This window comes from Haemaphysalis longicornis, unplaced genomic scaffold (genome assembly GCF_048455015.1).
Source record: "Haemaphysalis longicornis isolate Haplotype H1 unplaced genomic scaffold, Haemaphysalis longicornis Haplotype H1 scaffold_3, whole genome shotgun sequence".
Taxonomy (NCBI): domain Eukaryota; kingdom Metazoa; phylum Arthropoda; class Arachnida; order Ixodida; family Ixodidae; genus Haemaphysalis; species Haemaphysalis longicornis.
Window position 1 is genome coordinate 227,696,586 of NW_027526335.1, and position 20,098 is coordinate 227,716,683.

Consider the following 20,098-nt stretch of genomic DNA (forward strand, 5'->3'; position numbering starts at 1 on the left):
AAGCAGCATCAGGACCAAATGGAAGATGGATGCGACAAGCATATTCAAAAGGGTTTAATAAGAGATTGCTGCGATAAGGAGGAAATTTAAGTCAAGAGCCCAAGATGCATGGAGGCGGAGCAAAGGACAAAGAATGAACGCCAGGAGGGGATCGCAAGGTCCGGAAAGAGCTAGCGAGGTGTGATGCCGACGGGGCACCTACGTCCCAAGCCAATGCTGCGCGAGAGCGGACCGACGGTGTGGAGGTTCCAGTCCTCTGGACGGCTCCAGCAGTGACGGTAGGCCTAGGCGTAGCGTCATCGCACCGCCGACACACGGCTCGATGGCCCTCACAACGGCGACCCTCACAAAACCAGGCGCTGCTTCCCGTGCTGCACGGCTACAACGGGAGTAGCCAGCGAGCTTCGACCTCGCGAAGGTACAGCTTTAGCAGCTCGTCCATGTCGCGTACCGAAAAGCACGGCACAACAAAAGTTATAGCCGATACAAAGATCCGCTGTGCTAAATACTACACGGTTCGCCTAAACCGTAGACACTGCAGGTGTCACTTCAGAACTCTATCACACCACCCGCCGCGGTGGCTCAGTGGCTACGGCGTTGCGCTGCTGAGCACGAGGTCACGGGTTCGACTCCCGGCCGTGGCGGCCGCTTTTCTGATAGAGGCGAAAAGCAAAAACGCCCGCGTTTACTAGATTTTGGCGCACGTTAAAGATCCCCATGTGGTCAAAATTAATCCGGAGCCCTCCACTACGGCGTGCCTTATCGCCTGCGTTGCGTCGGTGCGTTAAACCGTACAATCAATCAATAAACTCTATCACACCACTCAGTACACACACAGTTCACTCTACAGTTCTCCACAGTTCACTAGTACACACACTACTAGACTATTACAACGAAAGATCACTGTAGATCACTTCTTCGACAGTTCACGACAACACCTGACCATCAATACCAGAATCAATAGGGTAGAATAGACACTTTTATTTGCTTGTTTACCACACGGATAAACCGAGTGAACCACCGCTGAAGGAACTGCTCTTCCCCCAGCACACCCCACGCAAAAGCCACGTCAAGGTGGCCTCACCAGAACAACGAAGCGGGGATAACAGTGAATAGGTAGGCCTTGTAGGTCAGAACATCAGAACGGTTGGGTGAGGAATTTGTTGGGGCATTTATGTTATGTCTATTGTAAAGGTTTAACTGTAATTATTAGTTCCGTTTTTTTAGTTCGGTTTGTTGGTACTTATTAGTTTTCTTACTAGTTTGGATTTTTGTGTTGCGCTGAGTGTGATTATTATTCATGGTGATTTTCGTCCTTGATATAAATTTGTCTTGCCCTTCGCACGTCTCCGTGTCCATTCTTTCCCCTTCGCCGAGGCGGTACGTGATATCGTGAGCGGCCTGGCGCTGCGGCGGCTGCCTGCACACCTCGGCATGGGCGCCCGCTGCCTGCTGCTCTGCATGCGGCTCGACTCTGCGGCTCTGCATGCGGCAATGCATGCGGCAATGTGGCGGTGCGCCTCCACTGACACGGTCGCAAGTACTCCCCTACATGTGCCGACTGTTCGGAACCAGAGACGCTGGAGCACCTACTCCGCTTCTGCCCCCACCACGCGGGGCCGAGAGGAGAGCTCCACAGAGTGCTCCAGCGTCCCGGCCTCATCTGGAGAAGACCAATATCACGCAGCGGCTGCAGCACGCACTGCGGTTTTACTGACTGATGTGCCCGGACTGAAAGCCTTATCTCATATTCATATTATCTCATATTATCTCATATTCATATTATCTCATATCTCATATTACCTTATCTCATATTATCTGAAAGCCTTATCTCATACGTGATAGACCGGCACCTACAGTACTTATTTACAAGTTGCAGGTAACATAAGGGACGATAGAAGAGAGCGCCGCTCAAGCAAGGGACCGAACCACACGTGCGTCTCCATCAGCGTCCTCTTCATCTTCCCTCCTTGATGAAGACCTCGACTCATAGCGTATCTAGCGTACTCTTTACAGCCAGCGTATCAAATACCTCGTAACAATATCTTTCTCCATCCCTAACACTCAGCTTTTGTCCTACCAATCCCCTCTTCCCTTCCTCCGCACAGCGTTGTATACAGGCGAGCTCCTTGCCGAGCTCAAAAATGTCCCCAGTGCACTTCCTTTACTTTTCCTTTCCCACAAACCACTAATCTTCCTTTGCCCAAGGTGCAAATTATAAAACATTTACGGCTATCATTGGCATACCTTTACAAAATACAGTTCGGTATTAAAACAAACCATCCGGTATGTTAAGTCATGTTTCTACAGCAACTACGGTATTTATTAGACCTACTTCATGACTTACAAGGATCAGAAGTTAAAGGGACAGACAACCGATTTTTGTCGCGTATATGTTCTCTAGCTCATATGAAAGCCAGCGTTTTATATAGCCCGGTAACAACAAGCAATTTTTAAACAAACTTGCGGAAATAATTTTAATTTGGCAGCAAACTTCCTGAAATCGGAAGGGTGGCGGTTCGTAGTGTCGAAACTTGACACTACAATATGTGTCCCTGTCACGTGACCTGCAAACCTTGCAGCTACTGTAACTGCTGAAACGTTTATTTACGTATTGAAAACCTTTTAATACAAGTATTTGTACAAGCTTAAATAGTATATGTATTTCTAAACATTACTTTGAAAATTCTGAAGACACGCCGCCCGCCGCCGCTGGGTTGCTCTGTGTGGCTAACTGAGCCACCATGCCCAGAATCAACGGCAGCGTTCCGTAAACAGACCCAGCGAAGGAGCTTTGACGATTCTGTCTGAGTCAGGGGCGTTTGTTCTGCCAAAATATTTGATTTGTCTCCAAATACACCAACGGCAGCTTAAAAAAAAAAAGAAAAAAGGCGCGCCCGGGGAGAATCGAACTTCCCGCCTCCACAACGTGAAGCCAGATTCTACCTATCGTCTACCCCAACAGATGGCGCATTCGTGCAAAATAGACCGTTGCATTAAAAAACACATAAAGGAACAGGAAAGCCTGCGATTCACACTTTTTTAGCTGGGAACAAGTTTTTAGATATCGTTTTTTATTTCGCATACAGACAAAAGTATGTTGCCGAGCTACTCTATATCATGGTGGCCAGCATTAGTTTTGGGAGGGACACATACGGCTCGTAGATCAGAAAATTCGATTTAAAAAGTTCTAGAGCGTTATCAGCAAAACCGTTTCTCGTCAAGGTGCTTTAAGTGATGCCCTTTCATTTGGGATAGAGAATATATACCCGACAAAAATCGGTTGTCCGTCCCTTTAACGAATTGTTTAAACTGGCATTTGCCTTGTAAACGGGTTTTTCCGTTAATCATGTCCGAAATTTTGGCCTCGTAGAGCTTTCTTTATTGTAAATCTATTTCATCCCATCTATCAGCAAACATTTCTGCATTATTTTTTTACGGATACATACCCTATGTTCTTTACTGAATCAGGTTGTGTAATAAAAATCCAATAAAACGTTTTATGTGTTTGGTTTCAGAAATTTTAAATGAAGACCGACACGTCTTCCGCGATTGTTCTAGCATAACATAACTTCCACTCTTGTTGCATTTAAGAAGTCACTGCTTCCAGTAGGTGACATTCTTTCATCAGTTTTCTTATAGGAATTCCACCCGACACAACCAAACTTCGGGACCCCAAACTTGGACGTGTTTTTGGTATTACATATTATTATGTTATATCTTTGGCTCGGGGCAACACTTGGAAGAGCTTTTTAAGTTGATATTTACGTCGCGTTTATTTAGACATTTATTTAAATTTGCGGAAGTCAGATCGCTCATTACACTTTCAAAAAGGAAAGCACTAACATCGGCGCGCCTTCCCATTTCTTTAAGTTTTACGAAATGTCGTGAATACACCGCATAATATTTAGTTTCATCAAGCTGTACCAAAATTTACCTTCGCTTTTTTGATTTCGAAAGACAGCCGGTATATATTTTCCTGCGCGATACTCGTTCGGTGTTTAGGCGTGAGCTATAAAAGAAAGACAGCCTAAAATTGTGATTTACCGTATAAACGGGAATATAGGTCGCGTTTCTTTCCAAAAAAATCCGCACAAAAGTCACACCTCGTCTTATATAGCGGTCATTGGCAGAATGTAAATCGTTGTCTGGCAATAATGTGCAAGCGCAGTCCGTCGCCATTGCCATTCGTGTCGGACTGCTCTCTGGCACTATCAGGCTTTTATTTGATTTCGCTTTTCTCTAGTTTTTCGTCTGTTACTCGTTTATTGTGCGTGCGTGCGTACATTTCTGTACGTCTCTGTTCCGAGATGAGTGGCGGCAGTTGATGCCAGTTCACCGCGGCGTGTAAGCTGACGGCGATTGAGTCACCGAGCAGAATGGGAATATGGCGGCGCAACGCCAGTTAGGCGTTTCGGAGAAAAGTGTGCGGTACTGGCGGAGCCAGAAAGCTAAGCTGTGCGCGTGCAACCCCCGAAACTGATCGTTCCGTGGACGACAAGCGGTCCACCCCGAGTTGGAGAACAAAGTGGCCGACTTCGTCCGGGAACTTCGCTCACGATCGCTCCGGAGGCCATGCGCGGACCGGCTCCGCGAACTGTACAATGAGTCGATAGCCGGCGACAACAAAAAGACCTATACGGGCCGGGTTGCGACCGTGTCAAGCTGGGTGTCCTCCTCTTGGCAGTCGCTGCCCGCCGACATGTTTACACGAGCGTTCAGGAAGTGCTTCATCAGCAACGCGCCTGATGGCATGGAAGATGACTGCGAAGCAGTCATCCTTGGACGACTCTGAGAGCTCAGGCGAGTGACTTCGGCAGGCATTGTGAGTGGCAGTGACGGACGGGCGTCGAAAATAAATATAGACATTGTGATTGCGCTTCTGTGCCGAATTATTTTTTTTGTGAACTTTTCCCACCTCAGGGTAGGGGGTCGACCTATATTCCCACTCGACCTATAATCCGGTTTATACGGTACATCCATGACTGATAGGCTGCACCGGTTAGCAGATGTGAGGCGTGACACAATTAGTACTATCCTAAGCCACCTAACTGCAATTTAGTGCAGCCAGAAGTGTCGCCATCACGTAGACCCTGCTATTTGTATTGATGCGAAAGCACTGAGTGGCTCAAAGAGCTTAAACGCTGCGCTGTAGCAGCGCAACAGCTTAGGGACTTGCAGGCGGCGCAAGTAGAATGAAAGAAGCAATCTCATTGAGTTCGAAAGAAAAGTTGGGATACGGTGGGAATCGAACTTAGGTCTTCAAGAAGGTGAGTCGACCCGCATCCCTGACATCACCACAGCTTTATTTCTCTATTTTCCCTTCTTGGAACCATGTGCGCTGTTTTTAAACTGAATCTGGAAGTCTAAGAGGGAATTGGTTATGTTATTTTTTTCTACATTTCCCTTCTACTCAGATTTTCAGCTTAGTGGTTTTTGAGGCTCTTTTTAAACTCATCAGCCTGCTCTTGCACCGGTGCTATCTTCTCCCTTTTGTTCGAATTCTTTCCGCTGTGGATTCACTTGATTACTGACCGATTTTTTCCCCGCTTTTTTTTTCTTTTTGGCCAGATTGACCCGGTGTTTTAATGACCCTTTTGCAATTTCAGATGTCCGATATTTTTTCCCCTCCGAAGAAAGGCTGTTCAGATTGTGTTGCTTCGCATGCCCAGTTGCTTCTACTAACGCCAGAGTGAAATTTCGCAGTTATTCAATATGCGCTCGTTTAGGCTTCATCCCCTGGGAGGTGGCCTCTTTCTGATAACCCGACCTGCCCCGCTCTCATCAGACGCCAGACTTCCTAGGCGCACAGCTTGTGGTGACGACGCCACGAATCATCATGACCCCCCTGCTTTTCCAGTGAGATGTCCTAACGCTGGAAAGATGGCACCATCCCAACTGAATAAAACAACCGTGCTTTCGGTCTCCCTATTACTTTTTTTGCCGGCCATCTCTAGCTAGAGCAAGAGTGCGGGAATGAAAAAAAAGACGTAGGCATAAGTGGCAGGCAGCTTGAACACATCTAGCTTACTAGACAAAACGAAGGCTTGAATGGGGGTTGATGTGCGCCAGTATTTGATCGCAACTTCAGCCAGCGGGGCTATCGGAAAGTCGTTACTGAGTGCGCTATCGCTATGTAAAAAAGAAAGGAACAATAAATGTAGTGAATGACCGGGAGAAAGGTCGTTATTCAGGTAGAAAAACCTCAGCGATCGAATTGGGCCATTACGCGATCTAGAAATCATGAATCCGCCCGTCGACCCTTCGCACTTTTTGCCGCTCCGCAGTCCCTTCGAAAGGCCGCTCTCGAAAAGTGCCCCGCGGCGGAAAACTTCGTGCCTTCGAGTTTCTTGCGTTTATTCTTGCGGGAATACAAACGAGATTATGCGTGCGGTGTAGAAAATATACGACTGAATCACCTTAAGGTGGGAGAAGAGGTGTTTCATAACACGAACTGGCATGCAATATCACGCAACCGCTTGGCGCGTGAAGTTCGGTACTTTCTATTCACACGTGCGCCGTCGATTAGACGCTATAGATTTAATAGCAGCGGCACGGAACAGAAGCCAGCGCAGTGTCAAAGTTCACGGTTGTTATGCTTAAGTGTACCGGCGCCAGAAACTACTCCTTTGAAGAAGTATGGACGCAATCATTTTTTTTTGTTAGAAGTTTAACTTTTCTTTGTTCGTTTATTGAACTTTTAAAAATCAGAAATTGCCAAGGTGCTGAGGCAAAAAGACCCTATAATAGTCGCCTGACTAGGTCCGTCCACCTGACAGCCCAAGCGACATGGCTAAATAAATACGAATATGCCTACACACTTTTAGCGTAATAAGCGACAGAAATATTACATACTGCAAAGATACATAAGCAAAGAGAGACACACGGTTTTCTTGCGTAATAAAATAAAGTAAAATGACCGTCCAATCACCCGATTTTGCAAAGAAAACAGAAATAGTGTAAACTTGTACACAAAATAATACAAAATTACCAGAAAATTTTACCCATCACTTCGAAAATAAACTTTCGTTTTCGGTCTAAAAGCAGCTAGCGAGGAAGTGGACTCAATCAAGTCAAACAGTACAGGATGACTGTTCACGATATAAGTCGTTTACGATATAAGCCATAAGTTGTTGTATTTCTTCTTTTTTTTGTTATTTTTTACAGGAGAATATATGCCACTACTGTGTCAGTGTAATCAAAACAAAAAGCTCTTGGTCAGGTTCGATATCCTCAAAAATCGCTTCAGCCAGTCGTCGATTATACAAATATTGCACACCAAGAATGAAATCTTGTTGAAAATATGGAAATGTGTTGGCATAGCTTGAGATATTATGGATGAACCGCAGACACTTCTATTGCATGTGATGCAAGCCTACCATGAACGATTTTGACGCAACTCCCCATACAGGTAAGTAATAATATAAGCGCGAGTGTACATAGGCACAAAACGGCTGCTTTTCGTTATTCTGGTGAGCAAAAGGTCTCTAAATTGACTGAATATGTCAATGAGTTGCGCAATATTACGCTTTATAGAACTGTGACATCCTCAACGAATGTTCTCGTGAAATACTTCACCTGGAAGGTTGTGTCCGGAAACTCGCTGTTTATTTCTTTCATGGATCTATAAAACTAAAGAGCACGCACCGCACACTGAGGTCGAGGGGGGCTTCCTCAGAGCAGGAATAGTGGCGTATTTTGAATTTGTTTATTTATTCCCACATTTGGTCAGGTCACGCGGAGTGGTCGTTCTAGAGCGTTGAGGGGAAACCCACCTGTGGCGGTACCTTAGATGCGTGGCAATACAAGGGTGCCGCAGTCACCTGTGTATTAAGGGGAAGGGGTGTCGGCGGAGTTCCTACCAGGGCTGCACTAGCTTTCGGACGCCGTGAGGGGCCACTGTCAGGGACAAAAACGTGTCGGCTTAAGTTGCTTAGTTTAGGCCAAAGCAGGAAAGGGCAAGATAATACAGTTATTAGGCACAACATTTAGATACAACATCAACAAAAGAATGAAGAAAATAGAAAGCGGAAAGCGTCACATTTTTATACAAAATCAATGAAAGGTAAGAGTGGGGAGGGAAACGCGGAACTGTTGCAATAGTTAAAAAAAACAATTTCAAATTTCGGCCTAAATAAGCTCAGGAGAGTGTAAACTGCTTGCAGGCAAACTGTTCCCCTCTTCAATGGCACGAGGAAAAAAAGAAAATTTGAACAACTTAGTACGAGCAAAATATGGTGTTAAAGAAAGTGCGTGTGAATGCCGGGTCTGACGTGTTCTTGGTGGTGTGAGGTAGGGGTCAGGGTTCAGAGCAAGCTTTCGGTTTGAAAGGAGGTACAAAAATTTTAGGCGCAAGAATCTGCGTCTTGACTGCAAAAATGGATATCATTTGAAAGCATAACATTAGTGACAGAACCACCTGGCTTATAGAGAGAATAAATAAACGAACTGCCCTCCGCTGAATTTTTTCTAAAACATCAATGTTAGTATTAGTATAAGGATCCCAGGCAACGCGATGCCAACTTTGGTTTTGTATTCGCTTGTATTCGCCACCTCCCAGGACCCTCCTACCTTCCTACATGGCGTTCGCATTCTATGCGGGCTAAACGTTTTCGTCCCTGACAGTGGCCCCTGACCGCGTCCGAACGCTAGTGCAGCCCTGGTAGGAACTCCGCCGACACCCCTTCCCCGTAATACACAGGCGACTGCGGCACCCTTGTATTGCCAAGCATCTAGGGTATCGCCACAGGTGGGTTTCCCCTCAACGCTCTAGAACGGCCAGTCCGCGTGACCTGAACAAATGTGCGAATTTGGTGAACCACGAAGCTTAGCTTGCGATTAGAGTACCTGCGCTGGTACAAGAGCGCCAGGCGTGCGCTGTTGTCCCTGCCCCACTGAGCTGGACAGCCGACTTCGGATAGAAGGTCGGAGCTGGTCAGCTGGTCCGTCTGCTACTCGTAGGTGGGATGCGGATTAGGAGTTCGGGACAGGGTGTGTTGGTGCTCCCACACCATGTGTATGCCGCAGGGACGGGGGAGAATTTGCAGTATAGACGGTGGGATGCATAGCGTGAAAGGCATGATGGCGTGAATGCGCCAGGGTGAAATATCGTGCCAAAAACTTTGGAAATATTAACGCTATATGAATGGAACAGAGGGTGTTCGGACAGTGACAGTTACGCCCCAGTGTAGGAGAACTCATCACAAGTGAACTCGTCAAATAGGGCAAGTTGTCATGGGCCACCTCGCACTAGGGTAACTCGTAACCTAGGGCAACTGGACACTTTTCCATTGCGTCACAATTTACGCTTTTCGTTAATCATGCTCAAATAAAAAATACGGGATTTCGTGTAATGCTCTCCCGTACAGCAAGCGTAACTCATATGAAGTCAAACTTAAATCTACCTGGCCTATCACTTCGCCGCAAAATCTCGCCCCTGTGCCTCTTCCACAAGTTGGACCATACCATACCCTCACTGAGTAACTCTCTTTTTTTGCCGCCATCCTACATTTCATCCCGCAGCGATCACCACTTCAAAGTTGTAATTCCAAGCAGCCGTACAAACCTTCATTTTAATTCATTCCTGCCCACAACAAGCTCAGACTGGAATCACCTTCCCGCTTCCATCGCATCAATCACTGACCCTGCCAACTTCAAGAGTACCATGAACGCATACCCTTTTTAAACATGCTCCATTTGTTTGTACAGATTGTTATTTTGTTTCTTCACCACTCCTCCCTGTAACGCCTTGTGCATTGAGAGTAAATAAATGAAATAAATGAAATGAAATGAAACATCCTTACGCACCTCCTTCGATACACCAACCTTACTTTTCCATGGTAGCCTCGGAGGGATACAACAGTCCAGAGAGCGCCTTTAGTTGGTTTTCTGCGTGCTTTGTTCAGCTAATCGCACGGACCATGTTAGATTTCGTTTGCTCGTTCTCAATTTTTTTAAGTTTTACCTTTTTATTTACAGGTGATCTGGTGACCGCGCTGTATTTATCATACCTTTAAGATTTGTCTGTTTTTCATGTTTACTATTTTGCTTTTATTGTTTTTATGCCTTACGTCCAGAGGATTATCAGGTTCTCCAATCCGTACCTCCAGTTGGTAACTTTCGTTCCCTTATTTTAATTGTTGAAATCATCTATATGGACATTATTGTGGTAATTAACACTTCTTTCTCCACTTATTCGTATTTTTCTGCTGGCGCAGTTTTGGTAAACACGACACGGTACCATTGTTGGCCAGCTGTTCGAACGCCGCAAAGCTCTGCTCTGATAACCCGTCCCACAGATTCCATCATCCGTAGGTCGCACGAGCGCCATTGTGCGAAACACAGTGTCAACAGTCGGAAACATAAAGGTATCACTTCGTGAAGCTCTACTAACCGGTGCAAGAGCGGTGACACTGAAGATACGTGAAAGAGGTGACCTCCAACCCCGCAAAAAAAGGAAAACAAACACAAAAAAGGGAAAGGAAAATGTGCGTTAGAACGGAAGAGCAGATTTCAACCATCACCTGTAGACAAACTAAAAGACTGGCCAGCCCACGAACTACGAGGAGGTCAACCCGGGACTAATTCTCAGGATTGAAACAACTCCTCCCTTTGAATCTTCTCATCGACATCCACCAAAAATGGAACTGCAAGAAAGAATTTCCATGAACAAGAACAAGAACTTTACCAGTACAGGATCACCAAAAACCAATGCCCTCATTTACCAATTTTTGTATGACGAGTTGGCTGAAACGAGGGGGCCTGTTCCCTAGGTAGTGCGCTCATGAGCACTGATTGTGTTCTGTTGCCGACGTCCACCCTGCCCCGAATAGCGATAGGCTGCGTGCCCAAAGCAACCCCCTTTTTTCAAAAGTCTATTCAGCCGACGCTATTGTGCGGTGCATCTGGAACCAGCTTAGCTCTCTCTTGCAGCACCAAAAACGAAAGCAAGCGGGAGGAACAAGCTCACGAGAACAGGAGGGGACTATATCAATCTTCAGCCTTGCATTTGCCCTCTCAAACTATCCCTCGAAGCGCGGTTCTGACAAAGACGTACGGGCGGCGACAGCACCACGAACATAGATATCACTGCAAAAAAAAAAAAATTCAAAAGGTTGCGTGGGCTAACTTTTAAAAATACGAAAGGATAAAAGACTGGGCTAAACACCCTAGACATGCTGGGATGCAATGAGGGTGGGAGAGATGAAAACGAAGCAACCTGCAGTATGGTGACTATTTCTGTACTTAACTTTTTTCTCGTTAGTTCTACGCAAGGCCTCGAGAGCAGCATGAAAAAATTTGGTAACCTCTTGTCAAATAAACTGACTGCTTATTATGAATTAGGAATGCAGAAATCGGGATATACTTTTACTAGCGCTCCAGTTAGGGTTTTGACATTACGTATGTAGAATATAACCGGTGAAATAATTAGATTGTGTGCCTACACAAAACCGGAGTATAAAAGAGGCACAAAGCATATCGAGGCATTCGAGTATATAGGTCACAATGCCGTTGTATGCTTCGGATCGGATAGGGTACTTAGAGAAAGAAGGAGATTAGTTACGGCAGTACCTCCTGAGCAATGAAAAGAGCAAAATTGTGCAGATAAAGTTCACGCATCACAAAAACAAAAAGGCACGCAGGAAATAAAAGACAATTAGTGCCAAGGCTACAGATTTTGTTAACTAGGCTTGCTGTGGAGACAGGCTTTGATAATTACATAGCAAGGAATAAACCAAAAAACGTACTGCAAATTCTATTACACGAAAAGGCCGAGAAAAAGATTTCCTAAAACAGCTTCGGCAAAACGTCCGTCGATGAACAGCGCCCGACAAAACGGCGTTCGCTGAAATGGCTTTGGTAAAACGGCTTTCGATAAACTGTCCGGACCTTGCCGGTAGCACCGCTTCGTGTTGGATGCCCCTCGGGGTACCACCGTAGACGTCACCATTGGCCCGCTTTAAGAAAGCATCGGCCCCCAAGCAGTCACTAGATTTACAGAGGAATAAAAAAGTTAGAAGAGAAGACACACGGGTTTATCGCGGCCGAATGGCCCCACTCTCGCTCCATCCGGCAGTTGGCGCAAGTGGTAAAAAACTATAGTTTTAAAATTAAGCTAACACACAATAATATACTTTTAAAATTTTATTACGCATTAGACTACACACTTTTATTTGTGTAACAAGTTTAATGGCTGTGAATGTAAATTTTTGTGGCTTCTTTGTGCGCGGTATAAAGTCACGCCGCAGGAAGCCGTCGTCGTTTGCCTTGATTTGTCTCTTTTGACGGCGTTTTTCGCGGTTTGCGTGTGCGTTTTTTAACTTCGTGCCCATTTCTCCTGGACGAAGAATCCCTGGCGGTTTCCTCGCGGTCTCGCTTTTTCGTCCTGAACGAAAGCTGAGGCATTTCCTGAAAGTTCTCACGAGGGATATCGTATTTACGTTTCTTTGTAGTTAAAAGCGGTGAGTATTGCGCTGTGAAATATTGCATGGCGGGTCATGTGTCTTCAGAAAGTAGTTTAGGCAATGCATTGGGAATGTGACCATGTCTGTTAGCTGAACATAAAAGTATTTTAGGGAGGTTGTGGTCTTCGCGCAAGTGCTGAAGTGTCAGCGGTAGGCTCCCGTCGTCGCACGTGGCGTTCGCGTGCCACGTACGACGGCGGTGAGTAACGTGCAAAAGTTTTCGGCCGGCCGGCGGTCCGTAGCGGCGAAGGAAGTGTCATGCGCTCTGGCTGCACCTGATATACGTGAGCCGCACGCTGCGTTCGATTATGCTACTACCTATAGGCACGGCTAGTTATTTGCTGCTATCGTCTAATATTGCGTGGCGTTCTACAGTGCCGTTCATGCGAACGTTTTCCTCTAGTCATTTTTGGCTAGTTTATTTATAGAGGATGTACTGCGCATAAAGCACCCATTCTCCGAACACCACTGTATGTTATTTTCATGTTTTGCCGCCCATGGCCTCTGACGGTCATCCGTACGGCACGTATTGCTGGTGCCGTGGTGCCCACACAGTGACAAGGTATACCCGCGCCAAGTGCCCGGTCCAGGGGTGCATTTATTTCGCATCCCACGAGACAACAGGTGCGTGCGGGCTTTATATTACCTTCATTTCTCGCTGTTTGTCCTGATTAGGTAAAGCAGAGCGCCATTCAGGCTGTACCGGATGCATTGTCGTTTTGTTATGCCAAAAAATCCCTTGGTCGCACTAAAAATACTCCTAACCGCATTTACAGAAATAGCTAGGCCTGCGTATTTTCAGTGTTGCTAAAAGCGGAACGGCACGACCACTGGGGAGAATAAGACAAGGTTTTATGATGCATATAAGTGACATGTAGTGGATGCAATGCTTGGGTACTTGTTGTAGCGAACTTTCTATTTTCAAGAGCTCAAACCAATGTGCCGAATTGCTGTTTAGACTGGTAGCAGGGAATTTGTCATTGCAAACAACTTGTTTACTGTTCCCTTACTGACCTATGCAGGTCAACGGCGTGGGTGGCCTACACCGGGCGGGATGACCTCAAGGCAAAGCCGGCCAGCCGACTGCATTCGCCTTACAGAGCATGCTGTAAGCATTTTACGGCACAGGACTTTATGGATCCTGCCCGCACGCGGCTGACGAAGATGGCTGTGCCAACTGTTCTCCTAATGTCGCAAGGTAATGCAGTGGAAGATCTTGATTTTCTGTTTTCAGGTGCGGGCGATTACTGATGTGTGGTCTGTCATACGCTGGCACATACGCAGGAAGCATCAAGGGAGGACTTTCCTCCTCCAGCTCTCCCGTGAGCAGGCGAGATCCTTGCCTGCTGGAAACTCCCACCACCAATTTTGGGAATGGGCGTCCTTTTGTGTATGGTAAGTATTGCCTTTGAAGCCAAGTTGCGGGATTGGCAGTAAAGCAGTACTCGTAACATGCTTTTGCTGTTGTGATCTGCTTTAGCGAACAAATAGTTCTATTTTCAGAAAAAACAAGATCGGCAATGTTTTTGTAGAGCGCATAGAACGAGGTTCCCATAATGTAGAAGTACACGACATCACGTGGGGGGGACTGCAACACATTTCATAGTTTCTTTTGTGGGATTAAAGTTCGCATTGAGATGCTTACCATTGTCTGTTGGTTTGAGACAACCATTTGTGTTCCTAAGCAAATGTAAGCAGTACTAATATGCATTGATAATTTGTTCCATCACTTTCAACTTTTAAGAGGAATGTGTGTGAAACCGGTGTAGTCATAACTCAGGAGATAGTTTCGTTTTTCTTGAGCTAACACCACGTGGTTTACATGGACATTGACAAACGCCCAGGTGAATCTTAAAGGCCTTCCAATTTAGTCTCCTTTCCTCGAACTCTGCTGCTTCTGCCTGAGGTTACATGGCATCCGTTTTCTGTGTGACTCTGGGCAGAAAACCAGCTGAGTGTTAAAGGGGCCCTGAAAGGCATTTTGAGCACACTAAATGAACTAGCGCAATCGTTAGATTGGGTCGTCAACGTCACCTGTGCCAAGTATTACTCTTTTACGCGCAGCGGAAAGCTCACACTTTTGTTTCAAAGTTTGTCGCCCTTTTCTCACCCTTTCCTTCGTGTTTTTGGACGCCGCCATCTTCACATGTCTACATCATCGATTCCCTGATGTTCGTCACGAGGTAGAAATCCTGCTATTGGGCGGCTTTTTCACGCACTTCCGGCAAAGAGATGTGTCGTCTGCTCAGCATCGGCTCGCCGGCTGATCTGCCAGCGGAGTGCCGGAGTGCTTTGACATTTTACGACAAACGAAACAAGTGTAAACAAAGGCTTAACCGTTTGTATTGAATGCAACACGGCCATAACACGACATGGATTTTATCTTACGTGAGTACGTACCATAAAGAAAGCCCCGTGGCACTTCTTTGGTGCAATCGCAGAGAACGCCCTGAGCCGAATGCCCGGGTTTGACGCGTACATTTTATTCAACTTCAAAACAATCCAGAGATGCGTTTCGAACGAACGCACCGTAACAACATGCGTTTTCAAGTCTGAACCGCGATTGACAGACGATGGGTTGCCTCCTCCTGCCCGTCGTAAATTCGGCACTCACCTTACACCCGGTTTGCGGGGACGAACCCGCAACTCTGTCACAACTCTGGCGCGTAAGCGAGAAGGCTTTTAGCCAGGCACACTACACATACCCCATGCGAGGTTGAGTGGTACGTCGTTCGAGAAAGATAATCCAGACCATGGGAAGCACTATCCACCAGCGGAAGTACAATGTCGCATTTCATCGCGAAACGAAGGCGTCCACAACACACAGGAGGCGATGCACACACACACACACAGCTTCGGTCGCTGCATTGGCTTAGCTGCAAGCTTCGTTCGGACAATCAGCGATGCTACGACGATACAGAGCTGCGTGAGGACAACGTGCTAACCACTTCACGTATTTAAAAACACAGGGGCAAAGAACTAGGTTCATCGGAAGCAAAAAATCTCCTCCATTATAGTGCCTTTCAAATATACTGGCTACTGTGCCGAGGGCGGGCTCCAGGCGGACGCCGGGAGCGATGTACGCGGACGGCTGCCGCTTGGGGCGCTGCCGTGCGGGAGTGTGTAGGGTGCCTCGATCCGCGGAGCGGGCGCGCATCGAGGCCGAGGCACCCTAGGAGTGTGGGTGTTCGTCCGGCCCGAGCAGATCGCGCGGTTACCTCCGAGCTGCGTAGCAGACGGCAGCGGCAGAACTTTCCATTCCCGCTTGCGACGAAAGCGAGCGAAAGCGACGGGAATTCTGTCGCGCGACGAAAATTTGTCCCGACCATTCGACAAAAACGATCGTCGCGCGACAAAGCGACGGAATTCCTGCCGCTTTCACTCGCTTTCGTCGCAAGTGCGAACGGGCCTTTATGCGCAATCTCCGCCCCACATAAAACAAGCTCTTGCTTGTCGCCTGAGCATACGGTTGATATCTGACTACGTTACACTAGAGTGAACTAGAATAATTCTAGTTCACTCTAGTTACACTGTGCTTGCCAGTGTATTTAAACGATGTCACTAGGTTTGAAACGTACGCGCTCGGCGTGCAGCTTTGTAAACGCAAGCGGTCTCACATACGCATGCTATTTTGCTGCTAATAGAGTTTTAGTACAGCGTTTGTGGCCTTTGCATACGCTAAACGCTAAATTTTTGCGTCCCGCTACGTAAACACCGCGAGGGGAGTTTGTTTTAGTAGAGCGTCTCATCAGTTTTGCGTAGCGACACACTAATGCATACGGCGCCATCTGTCAAATGTTTTCCGAAATGTCTCGCCGGCTGATCTGCTAGAGGAGTTCCGGAGTGTTTGGACATTTTACGACTATCCAAACAAGTGCAAACAAACGCTTTCCCGTCAGTGTTGAATGCAATACATGGGTGCAGCTTGCCAGAACACGGGTTCTCGCTGATCGAGTGCGGCGTTGGTTTGCTCTGCGCCTTCCCGTTCATCGCCGCTGATAAAGAGATCCGATCCGGCGCGTTTTGTGCACGGGTTCTGTGTCGGTTGAAAATGTCTTTTTTCACATGCCGCCGGTAGTAGGAATTACAACCACCGCAAAATAACACCCGGCACCAGCGGGGCCACATCTGAGACCGCGCTTTTTGGATAAACAGTGCGCGGTGCACCAAAGGGAACGAGCGCACGATTCTCCCCGCGCGGCTGCGAGTTCGCCGCCGATACCAACTGCAGCTACGTACACCGCGAAAGGGCAAGGCCAGGCCGCACACATGCGGCCAGGTCTTTCGTTCGCTTTTCCAGCCTTTAGAGGAGTGTCCATGGTGTCTACAAAGACGAAAAAGCCGAAAGAGCTGGCGCGTAGCAGACGGCAGTCTGTGGGAGCGCAATAGAGGAAGTACGTCACCGCTGAGGAGCGGAGCATCATGGGAGGGGAGGCCAACAGCGAAGGAACAGTTGAAAGGAGGAGGAAATACGGCGCGACGATTATGCGTGGTTTTTGATTTACGATTTCTCAGCTAATACTCATCGCTTTAACAAAATTCTTGCAGGAGGAGATTGCTAATACATTGCTTTATTTGGTTACATGTACATCCATGCATCGGCGGAAGGTATTTCAGGACCCCTTTAACGTCGACTCGTTTGCCTATGCGTGGTGGCCATTTCAACTCATTTTTTGACACTCCTGCTTGTTCGTGATGTGCAGGTGGTCTGCCAAGCACGAGCTGTGCTCACGCGGACTCGCCGTTGGTGAGCTCCGATGGAGGAGACTTCTTTGGGGAGTTCTCGATTTGCATTGTAACCTTGGTGTTCTAGAATACTGCAAGTGATTTCACAAGGACACGGCTCTGTGGCTTTGGGTAGAAAACCAACTGAGTGTTAACTTATGTGGCTTTGAGCAGAAATCCAGCTAAGTGTTAACGCCGGCTCATTTGCCTACGCGGGGTGGTCATTTCGACTAATGTTTTTGACACTCCTGCTTGTTCGTGATGTGCAAGTGGTCTGCCAAGTACGAGCTGTGCTGACGCGGACTCGCCGTTTGTGAGCTCCGACGCAGACTTCTCTGGTGAGTGCCCGATTCGCTCACTCATCTTGTAGTTGATAATACTGCAACAGATTTCACTGTGCACCAATGACTTAGTCGGAAGCTGCCCTAGTATATATCACATGCTTACTGCAACTTCAAGGCACCAAATGTGTCAGTTTATTTGTCGTGATGTTGAAGGTTATTGCCGAATGCAACTTTTTGTACCAGTGGAATACTAGCCAAAAGTTGTAGTTAGATTGCACGGTGTAATTTTGACTTTACAATGTTAAGACTTTGTGTCTAATTTGTCTATTTCAGATCTGTGCGGTGTTCCAGGCCAGAGGTACGAGCAGCCAAAGAAGTTTAGAGCAACGATTGCGAGACTGCAGGCTGAGGTGTCCAAGTACCGGAAGACCATTGCACGGCTCCGGAAGGAAAAGACCAAGCTGCCACCGCGCATTTCACAGGCCTTGGGTGCTATCCGTCCACATGTCACGGAGGAAGTATTCAACGTTCTGTCAGCGCATACCCGTTTGAGACCGAGAGGAAAGGAAGGCGGTACCCAGTATGGCTGGAAAAATTTGCTCTCCACTTAACCTTCCGTGGTCCGAGAGCATACCGTTCGTTAGCGCCGCTTTTCAGGTTGCCTACGCGACTGTCACTGAGGCGGTGGTTGGCAAACGTTCAGATGACACCAGGTGTGATATCTGTGCTAATTCAATCGATTGCGACAAGCACGCGGGATTGGAATGAGCGCGATTGTGTATGTACCCTTATCTTTGATGAGATAGCCTTGAAAAAAAGTTGGCTAATGATTCCGCTCGCGATGTTGTGTACGGGTTGACAGATGACGTTACTGAGCGGTCATCAACGATTGCCGACCAAGCCATTGTTTTTTTGCTTGGTGGTATTTCGAGAAAGTGGGTTCAGTCAATGCCATTTACCATAGGTCACACATCTACGTATGCTTCTGTCGTAAACCATTTGCTAGTTGCGGTTATACATCTTCTTCGTCACATCAACATTTCTCAAGGCCGTGGTTTGTGATCAGGCCTCTACCAATGGGAGTCTTGCTGGCCAGTTAGGCGTTACGGTAGAACAGCCTTTTTTTGAGGTTAATGGCAAACAAATATACTTCATGTTTGATGTGCCTCACCTCAATAAAACAACACGTAACAATGCGCAAGCTCACGAGTTGCGCATCGGAGGTAGTGTAGTTGACTGGGAGCCCATTGAGAAACTCTATAAATCGACTCATGAGATGTGGTTATGGTTGGCTCCAAAACTCACAGAGCGGCACGTCCAAAAAATTCATTCTCTAACATGAAGGTAAGCAGAGCAACTCAAGTACTTAGTGCCTCAGTTTGCGTAGCACTTATGGCGCTTGTCTATGCAAATGAGCTTCCTGCAGATGCGATGGCAACAGAATCTTTCTGTGATAGGATGAACAAGCTTTTTGATGCTTTCAACACCACCAGCCCTAAAGAAACTCAACGGAAGTGTCGCTGTGGAGTTGATGCCGAACTAGAATTTCTCGGGGATCATTTTCCATGGATCCAGTCTTGGAAGTTCGATGCCAAGCGGCAGCCGAAAACCATTGCTGTGTGAGAGATAACCATTCGCGCCGTTGTGGAGCCCTTGGACGATCTCTCGAACAATTGCAACTTCTTGTACCTACTAACTCGTGGGCTGCAGCAGGATCCACTTGAGAACATGTTTGGGTACGTCAGGCAAAAGCATGGCTGCAACACAAACCCTAATGTCGCTCAGTTCATATCGGGACTGAAACACATCTGCATTCGCAAACCGTTTAAGCTGTCTGAAGACAAAGGTAAGAGCTTTCGCGATTTCGCCGCTCGCGTTTCAACTAAAGAAACGCAGTTCGCGGGAGCGCGCTCGCATCGCGGGGCAGCCATGTTTATATTCCACACGGTAACGTAAGCTGCCGCGACGGTCCGTAAGAGTCCCCGGTTAGCGCAGCGGGGCCCCGCTCGGGTATTGCCGCTAGCACCCTTGCACGCCACGCATGCGCAATGGCACTCCCGCTAGCTATCGAAGCTGAGCGGACCGTCATAAACGGTCAGCTAAAACTCTCTCTGAAGCTCTGAGCCTCCTGTAGACCGTCCAGCTGCGGCTGAGTGAAATGCTGATGGAGTCATCGTCCCAGACGGCGACACGAGTTATCGTCCTGCCGTATCGTCTGAAGCACATCTGGATATGTCCCTGACTTCTGGAGAAGGCGGTGACAGCGAAGAGCCGGCTTGGCATCTTCCGCAGAGTGTGAGTGCCGCTCCGACTTCACTAAACAGAATGCTTGGAACGTGAATATTCCGGCACCAAGCGCGTGCGTTCCCGATTCTGGTTGAAGGGTCCCAACTGAGAACTCTCCCCGAGCCCATACATGGCGCGGGCGGCGCGAGGAGTACGGCCACGAAGAAGCTGCTGACTGCCTCGCTGCGGAGCCTCTCTGCGGGCAAACACAACGATGCCTCGCTGGAGGCCTGTGGCTGCATTCTGCGCCTCGACAGCTGCCCAGGGAGAGCCAAGATCAGTGCACATGGACGCCGGCCCAGCTACAGACCTCTCGCGAGCCTACTGAACCGGCAAGCG

The 20,098-nt window shown here is 47.6% G+C and overlaps 1 long non-coding RNA gene and 1 pseudogene across 2 annotated transcripts in view; one reads left to right on the forward strand and one right to left on the reverse strand.

The window, feature by feature from the left end:
* The window catches only part of LOC144176029 (uncharacterized), a 776,463-nt gene that overhangs the window by 474,596 nt on the left and 281,769 nt on the right, over positions 1 to 20,098 (reverse strand). The window lies entirely within an intron of this gene.
* On the forward strand, positions 1,435 to 20,087 carry LOC144175745 (uncharacterized; annotated as a pseudogene).